Source organism: Amblyraja radiata, chromosome 1, assembly GCF_010909765.2.
Source record: "Amblyraja radiata isolate CabotCenter1 chromosome 1, sAmbRad1.1.pri, whole genome shotgun sequence".
NCBI lineage: Eukaryota > Metazoa > Chordata > Chondrichthyes > Rajiformes > Rajidae > Amblyraja > Amblyraja radiata.
Genome location: NC_045956.1, coordinates 103490132 through 103499106, shown reverse-complemented (window position 1 = coordinate 103499106; position 8975 = coordinate 103490132). Strand labels below are relative to the sequence as shown.

Genomic DNA, 8975 nt, shown 5'->3' with positions numbered 1-8975 from the left:
AGAGGGCGACAGTGCAGACCAGCTTTTCTGAGCAGCCTGATGAAGTACAGTCTCTGCTGGACTTTTTTCACTGTGGCTGCAGTGTTCAAAGTCCAGTTCAGATCTGATGTTACTTGTAATCCCAGGTATCTTTAAGAGCCCTATCTAGCTCTCTCTTGAAAGTATCCAGAGAATCGACCTCCACCGCTCTCTGAGACAGAGAATTCCACAGACTCACAACTCTCAGTGAGAAAAAGTGTTTCCTCGTCCCCGTTCTAAATGGCTTACCCCTTATTCTTAAACTGTGGCCCCTGGTTCTGGACTCCCCCAACATCGGGAACATGTTTCCTGCATCTAGCGAGTCCTGTCCAAACCCTTAATAATCTTATATGTTTCAATAAGATTCCCTCTCATCCTTCTAAACTTTAGAGTATACAAGCCCAGCTGCTCCATTCTCTCAGCATATGACAGTCCTGCCATACCGGGAATTAACCTTGTAAACCTACGCTGCACTCCCTCAATAGCAAGAATGTCCTACCTCAAATTAGGGGACCAAAACTGCACATAATACTCCAGGTGTGGTCTCACTAGGGCTCTGTACAACTGCAGAAGGACCTCTTTGATCCTTTACTCAACTCCTCTTGTTATGAAGGCCAACATGCCATTTGCTTTCTTCACTGCCTGCTGTACCTGCATGCTTACCTTCATTGACTGATGAACAAGGACCCCCAGATCCCATTGTACTTTCCCTTTTCCCAACTTGACACCATTTAGATAGTAATCTGCCTTCCTGTTTTGGCTACCAAAGTGGATAACCTCACATTTATCCACATTAAACTGCATCTGCCATGCATCTGCCCACTCACCCAACCTGTCCAAGTCACCCTGAATTTTCATAGCATCCTCCTCACAGTTCACACTGCCACCCAGCTTTGTGTCATCTGCAAATTTGCTAATGTTACTTTGAATCCCTTCATCTAAATCATTGATGTATATTGTAAATAGCTGCAGTCCCAGCACAGAGCCTTGCAGTACCCCACTAGTCACTGCCTGCCATTCTGAAAGGGACCCGTTAATCCCTACTCTTTGTTTCCTGTCTGCCAACCACTTCTCTATCCATGTCAGCACTCTACCCCCAATACCATGTGCTCTAATTTTGCCCACTAATACAGCTTGGTAAATGTCTTCCATGAACTTTAATGCCTTGCGCCATTGTTGTAGTTTAGTTTAGTTTAGTTTATTGTCACATGTACCAAGGTACAGTGATAGGTTGTGAGGTATCCAGTCAGCGGAAAGACTATACACTATTACAATCAAGCAGTCCACAGTGTGCAGATACAGGATAAAGGGAATAATATTTAGTGCAAGATGAAGTCCAGTAAAGTCCGATTAAAGATAGTCTGAGGGTCTCTAGTGAGGTAAATAGTAGCTCAGGATCTTGTCACCATAGCACCAACATGCTGCCGACATTCCAGTCTTACACATGTTATTTTGAACCACAAAGCCATGATGAAATACAGTATAGAGATGCACCAAAAGAAAACTTTGCTTGGAACAAACATTTGCAGAGGAAAGAAGGTAGATAAAAATGCTGGAGAAATTTAGCGTCAGCATCTATGGAGAGAAGGAAGAGAAGGTGACGTTTCGGGTAGAGACCCTTCTTCAGGTTTGCATAGGAAAAGTATTTTGTGACAGAAAACCCAATGTTCTCCAGCAGGAAATCAGAAAGACCAAAATGGACCATGAAATGTTATTAGTAAGTCAGATTAAAGAAAATCACAAGGTATTTTATATGTACATCATAAACAAAAGGGTGATCAGGGAGCTGGGTCAAGGAAAGAGCGTTCACGTCATGGCCCTGTTTCCACCAATCTTTCCACCACCATGCACAAGAAGCACAAAAAGCGCAAGACGCGATTGTATGCAGATGCCGAGAAGTGTGTTCAGCTCTGGCTGAACAATTTTTAATTTTCTGATGTGGACTTGATAAGAAGATCAGGGAGCGGATAGGACCATTCAAGAACAAAAGAGGGAATTATTTGCCTGAAACCATAGGATGTAGGTGTGCTGCTGTTTGAGAACTATGCATCTGTACTCACGAAGGGGAGGGATATGGAGGACAGTGAGATCCGTGTAGGAAACACTAATATTCCAGAACAGTTTGAGATCATGAAGTGTGGAGGGGCTCTTGGAGAGCATTAGGGTTTATAAATCCCCAGGGCCTGATCGGATCTATCCCAAGTTATTGACAGAGGTAAGAGAGGGGATGTCAGGGGCCTTGACGAAGACCATTGTATCTTCTCCAGCCACAGGCGAGGTCCTGGAGAAGTGGAGAGTAGTCAATGTTGTTCCTTTGTTTAAGAAAGGAAGTAGAGAGAATTTGGGAAATTATAGGCTAGTGAGGCCTATATCAGAGGTAGGGAAGTGATTGGAAAAGATTATTTGTGATAAGATTTACTCACATTTGGAAGAACATGAGCTAATTAGGGAGCATGACATTTTCTACTTTGAGGAGATTAAAGTGATCAATGATGATCACTTTAGAGATACAGTGCGGAAACAGGCCCTTCGGCCCACCGAGTCCACGCCGACCAGCGATCACCCCATAAACTAACACCATCCTACACACTAGGGACAATTTATAATTTTACCGAAGCCAATTAACCTCCAAACCTGTACGTCTTTGGAGTGTGGGAGGAAACCGGAGCATCTGGAGAAAACCAACGTGGTCACAGTGAGAACGTACAAACTCCCTACAGACAGCACCCGTAGTCAGGATCGAACCCGGGTCTCTGGCGCTGTAAGGCAACAACTTCACCGCTGCGCCACCGTGCCGCCCCGATAGGATAAGGCAGTGGATGTTTGTCTACATGAATTCTGTTAAGGGATTTGATAAAGTTCTTCATGGTAGATGGAACATAGAACATAGAACATAGAACATAGCACAGCATAGCACAGAAACAGGTTCTTCGGCCCACAATGTTTGTGTCGCACAAGATGGAAATATCAAAATCTAGAGGGCATGGCTTCATGCTGAGAGGAGCAAACTTCGAAGGAGATGTACAGGTCAGGTTTTTTTTACAGAGAAAGTGGTGGATATCTGGAATGCACTTTCAGGGATGGTGGAGGCAGTTACATTTGTGGCATTTAATATGTTTTATAATAGGTTTTATAAATATGCAGGGAATGGAGAGATATAGGCTATAAGGAGATTAGTTTAACTTGGCATCACGTTTGGCACAGAGATTATATGCCAAAGTGCCGGGTCCTGTGCTGTACTATTCTATACTATGCCAAAAGCGCTATTTTTTGTCTCAAGTTCAGGGAGCGTAGGCCCATTCTGCTCAATCTTTCTCTCCGTCCCAAACACATGAACCTTTGTTACACTCCTTCCGATGTCAGGGTGAGAATGAACATTGGCCAAGAAGGACAAAAGCATATTTTTTCCACGTTATATATTGGAAGATCACGAGTCATTACCCTGGTAAATCAGCTCGTGACTTCGTAGTCCAGAGTCGTGGAGGTTACACATTAATTTATGCCAAAAATAGCAGAATATGTCCTGACTCCAATGTACTGATTGTACTGTGAAACCTTCACTAAGAATCATTAAAACATATATTTTACACAAAAATGTTTCAACAACGTATTTTTTAATATGTATCCACAGGGTTGGCTATTTAACGCATCCACTGACAGCATTTATATCATGATCATGCTACTCCTGTTAGATAACCTGGCAAAATAGTTTATTTTAATCATCCTATGTGAAAAGTGATTGAATTTTCAAACTACGGTTTACAGAGGAATCAAGAATTATCAACGGTCTCAAATGATTTAATTCTAATGAGGTGTGGAAACTAACACACTCGAACTTTACATGACTTGGTTGTTTAGAAACTGAAATGCGACAAGAACCCAACAGATTGGTTTCCTCCCACATCCCAAAGACATGTGGGTTTGTAGGTTAATTGGCTTCAATTGCCCTTCATGCCTAGGGAATGGATGCGATAGTGGAATAACATAGAACTAGGGTGAATTGATCAATGGTCAGTGTGAACCCAGTAGGCTGAAAGACCTGTTTCCATGCTGTATCTTTAAACTAAACTAAACTACAAGTGAGCTAACTGCAGTAGCTTGATCAGTGTATATATGTCTTTTTTTTCTCTGTCTATTTTGATGTACTCTGCCTATTGAAATCAGGGCACATTAGTGTGAGTAAGTTCTGTAGTCACGCAACAAAACCTGATAAAATAATTCAACTAATAACTACAACTAATGAGTTGGAAGCGATGGCCAGGTAAATTATGTATTGTGGTTGCAATGGTAGACACCAGTGTGGACATTAACTATAAATGAAGCAAGTGTTGTCTACTTGAGGAATGAGCTAGAGTCCGAGTTCTGAGAATTACGAGTACACAGTAATTCAGAAGCCAGTCATATCCCTTGCATTAACTACTTCTAATAGTCAGATAAGATGATTTGAATGCAGAAGACGGTAGTAGAATGCAGAAGACGGTGGTCCAATGGACAGTTCCAGAGGAGCCACAGCCTTATCTAACAGATACCAGCTGACAACATGCCCATCTACACTAGTGCCACTTGCCTGCTTTTGGCTCATATCCCTCTAAACCTACCCTATCCATGTAACTGTCTAAATGTTTTTTAAATGTTGCAATAGTACCTGCCTCAACTACCTCCTCCGGCAGCTCGTTACATACACCCATCACCAGGTGAGGGAGAAAAGAAAAGTGTAGTTGTCATAAGGATAAGCACAGTTTGATTAGCACAGTTGTCTGCAGCAAAGATCTTTGGTCTGCAGCAGAGACAGAGAGTCCTGAAGGCTGTGTGGCCTGCCGGAAGCTAGAGAAATCTACTCTATATTGTCAGTGCCTGCATGACTGGAGAGAAATTTGGAAGGGCCGGGGTGAATCCAATGGTTGTGGTCCATGCAGACACTGACAATATAGCTAAGATATGTAAGAAGGTTCTGTTGAAAGATAATGAGAAATTCAAGGCAAAATTGAAAAAAAACAAATCTAAGAAATGAACGGATTAAGCAGTGGCACAGGAAGTGTGAGGGTGAAGTCATAGGGTGATAGGTCAGGACAGAGGATGTCAATTATCATATCTGAAAACATGAAATAAAAATGGCACAGTTTGTGGTTAACAAAAGAAATAAAGGATAATAGTAAATTGAGAAATAGGATAGAGAAAATAGCAAGGGCTAGTGGTGGTAGACCAGAGGACTAATGGGCCTGTCCCACTTAGATGATTTTTCAGGCAACTGCCGGCGACTGTCAAGTTGCCAGAAGTCACCTAAAAAAACGGTGACTGGAACGCCGACTGTCAGAGTGGAACACACAAACACATCGCAAAGGCGGGGGCCACGGCAAGCAGGGGAGCGCTGTCTGAAATGCACACGGTGCAAAGCCAAGGTGATACAGAAATGAACAGAAAGGTTGCCGCTGTAATTAAGACGGCTAGCACAGTGTACAGTAAGTCCTTTAAAAGAGCGGGTAGAGGGGAGGAGAGAGAGGGGAGAGAAGGGGGGGAGAAAGGGGGAAAAGGAGTGGAGACCACTTTTAAGAAGTGGCGGCGCTGCCCGGAAGTGGCGGCGCTGCCTAAACTGCTGCAGCTCGCCTGCAGTCCGTTTGCCTTTTTTTTTTGTGTCTTTTTAAAAATCTTGTTAGGGGTATGTGTTTGGTTTATTTTTAGTTGTGTATATGTGGGGGGTGGGGGAAACTTTTTTAATCTCTTCCTTGAACGGGGACGCAACCTTTTCCTTTTCGTGTCTCCGTTTCGCTGGGGCCTAACATCGTGGAGCTGGCGGCCTCCAACAGGAATCGACCTGATGATTCCGGTCGCAGAGCCTGTGGACTCACCATCACAGAACTGGCTGACTTTGGAGGCTGTGGTGGCACTGAGGCTGCGACCCGGCTTCAGAGCTTCGGAGGTTTCGGCCGCAGGCCCTGTGGACTTTAACATCAGGAGCTTGCAGGTCCCTGGTAGGAGACCGGTTTTCGGGAGCTCCAGCAACGGCAACTTCAACCGCCCCGAATCGTGGGGTTTGAATCGGCCCTTCGCAGGGCTTTTCATCACCTGGAGTGGCTTAATCGGCCTCGGGACTTACCATCGCCTGCCGGGAGCTTTAACATCAAGAGCCTCGATCATCTCGACGCAGCAGTTTGACTGCCTGACCACGGGAAAAGAACAGGGAAGAGATATGACTTTTGCCTTCCATCACAGTGAGGAGGTGTTTGGAGATTCACTATGATGGATGTTTGTGTGGAACTGTGTTAATTGGGTGGGTTTTTTTTTTTTGCTGTTATGACTGCATGGAACGAAATTTCGTTCACACTTTTGTTTGTTTGATTGACAATAAAAGGCATTCTATTCTATTCTATTCTATTCTATTCTATTCTAAGAAGCCAGGCAACTTTTAATAAGCCAGAGATACACAGCCGTGAAGTTCGGCAGACATTTAACATTACCGGTCGGTTATCCTTGGTTCTAAAAACTCCTGCGTTTTTTTCCCCAATGAGCCAATGAAAATGACCAGTCAGCAAAGGCGATTAACTAAAACTACTTCTGACTACCTCGATTACCTACAACCACATGGTGACCCCACTACAACTGCACCTACGACTACAGGATTATCGATTATCTCCATGGTGACCAGCAGAAAACTTTTCAACATGCGGAAAAATTTGCGGCGACCATACTGAGGCCGTGACTAGTTTCCAGAATGCGGGAACTCCTCCGTGCGTCCATGAAGGAGACTCACCAGAGACCACCAGCGAACATGTGGCAACCATGTGGAGAGTGCAGAGTCTCCTGCACTTGCCTAAAAAGTGGCCTAAGTGTGACAGTCCCATAAGAGGTTTATAGGACCCAGCAGCAGAAGTGCAAAATGCTCTTAAGAAACTTAATTTTTATCAGGAACTTGCAACAAGAACAAACAGTAAGAGTTTCTATGATTATATAAATAGAAAGAAGGTGGCCAAGGGAAATGTGGTGTCTCTAGAAAACAAGGTTGTTGAATTAATAACAGCAGATAAAGACATTTACAGATATGCTGCATAATTATTTGGCGCTACTTTTCAGCGTGGATGACTTTGTTGATATTTCAAAGATATCACTCAGGCTAATTACAAATAACATGATAGAACTTACAAAAATCCCAATTACAAGGGATAAAGTATTGGAGAAACTAAGAGAGCTAAAGACTGATAAGGCAACGGAACATAGAAACATAGAAACATAGAAAATAGGTGCAGGAGTAGGCCATTCGGCCCTTCGAGACTGCACCGCCATTCAATATGATCATGGCTAATCATCCAACTCAGTATCCTGTACCTGCCTTCTCTCCATACCCCCTGATACTTTTAACCACAAGGGACACATCTAACTCCCTCTTAAATATAGCCAATGAACTGGCCTCAACTACCTTCTGTGGCAGGGAGTTCCAGAGATTCACCACTCTGTGTGAAAAATGTTTTTCTCATCTCGGTCCTAAAGGATTTCCCCTTTATCCTTAAACTGTGACCCCTTGTCCTGGACTTCCCCAACACCGGGAACAATCTTCCTGGACTGCATGTTTTAAAGTATGTTTTAAAGCATATTGACTGGTTGCATCATAGTCTGGTTCGGCAACTCAGAAGCCAAGGAATGAAGAAGGTTGGAAAAAGTCATGAACCCTACCCAGTCCGTCACAGATATTGACCTCCCCACTATTGAAGGGATCTACAGGAGTCGCTGCCTCAAAAAGATAGCCAGCATCATCAGAGACCCCCACTACACCCTGGCCATACTCTTATTTCACACCTGCCTTCGGGAAGAAATAAGCCTGAAAACTGGAATGTCCAGGTTCAGGAGCAGCTTTTTCCCAACAACCATCAGGCTATTAAACACTACAACCTCCAAATGAGCTCCGAACTAGAGAGTCTGCAGCGAATCGTCCGATCAGCAGAGAAGATTATTGGCTGCGATCTTCCCTCCATTGATGAACTGTACACTGCAAGGGCCAGGAAGCGTGCGGGTAAGATCATCTCTGACCCCTCTCACCCTGGCCACAAACTCTTTGAATCACTTCACTCTGGAAGGCGACTCCGGACTGTCAAAGCCGCCACAGCCAGACATAAAAACTGCTTTTATCCACGAGTAGTTGCTCTACTCAACAGCCAAAAATCTGTAGCCTCCCTTTGATCTGGTATTTTGTTGGTTCACATGCTTGATCAATGGTGTTTTATCATTAATGTTTTATTATTATTAATGTTTAGTGTTTTCTGAGTCATTCGTTACTGTCACTCTATGTCATGTTGTTACATGTGGGTGGAGCACCAAGGCAAATTCCTTGTATGTGAATACTTGGCCAATAAACTTACTTACTTCCCCAGCAATTTTGTGTACCTTCGATATTCCAGCATCTGCAGTTCCCTTTTGAACAACTTACTTACTTACCTACTTACTTATTATTTTTGTCTCTGCACTATGATTGTTTGTATACTTAACTTTTTTTGTTGCTTATTATGGCGTTTACAGAGTGCTATGATTACATATCGATTGTGCTGCTGCAAGTAAGAATTTCATCATTCTATTTCGGGACCCTTGACTCTCTCTTCTCTTGTATATGGCTGCAGAGCTAGTGTATTCATTGGTTGAAAATGTTCATAATAAAGCCCCTGTCCCACTTAGGAAACCTGAACAGAAACCTCTGGAGACTTTGCGCCCCACCCAAGGTTTCCGTGCGGTTCCCGGAGGTTTTTGTCAGTCTCCCTACCTGCTTCCACTACCTGCAACCTCCGGCAACCACCTGCAACCTCTGGAAAGTCTCCAGAGGCTTCCGTTCAGGTTTCCTAAGTGGGACAGGGGCATAAACATCGGAAGGGTACCTGAAAATTGGAAAACAGCCAATGTGAATCCCTTGTTTAAAAAAGGAGAAAAGCATAAAGCAGAAAACTACAAACCAGTTAGTTTAACAGATATTATTGAAA

The 8975-nt window shown here is 43.6% G+C and overlaps 1 long non-coding RNA gene across 1 annotated transcript; it reads right to left on the bottom strand.

Annotated features, from left to right (window-relative positions):
• Positions 1-4123: 4123 nt before the first annotated feature.
• Positions 4124-8570, bottom strand: LOC116974166. The gene is made up of 3 exons (XR_004412300.1): positions 8494-8570; positions 8209-8211; positions 4124-4135 (listed from the first exon to the last, which is right to left on the bottom strand). It is a non-coding gene; the product is annotated as an uncharacterized LOC116974166 (long non-coding RNA).
• Positions 8571-8975: the final 405 nt, after the last annotated feature.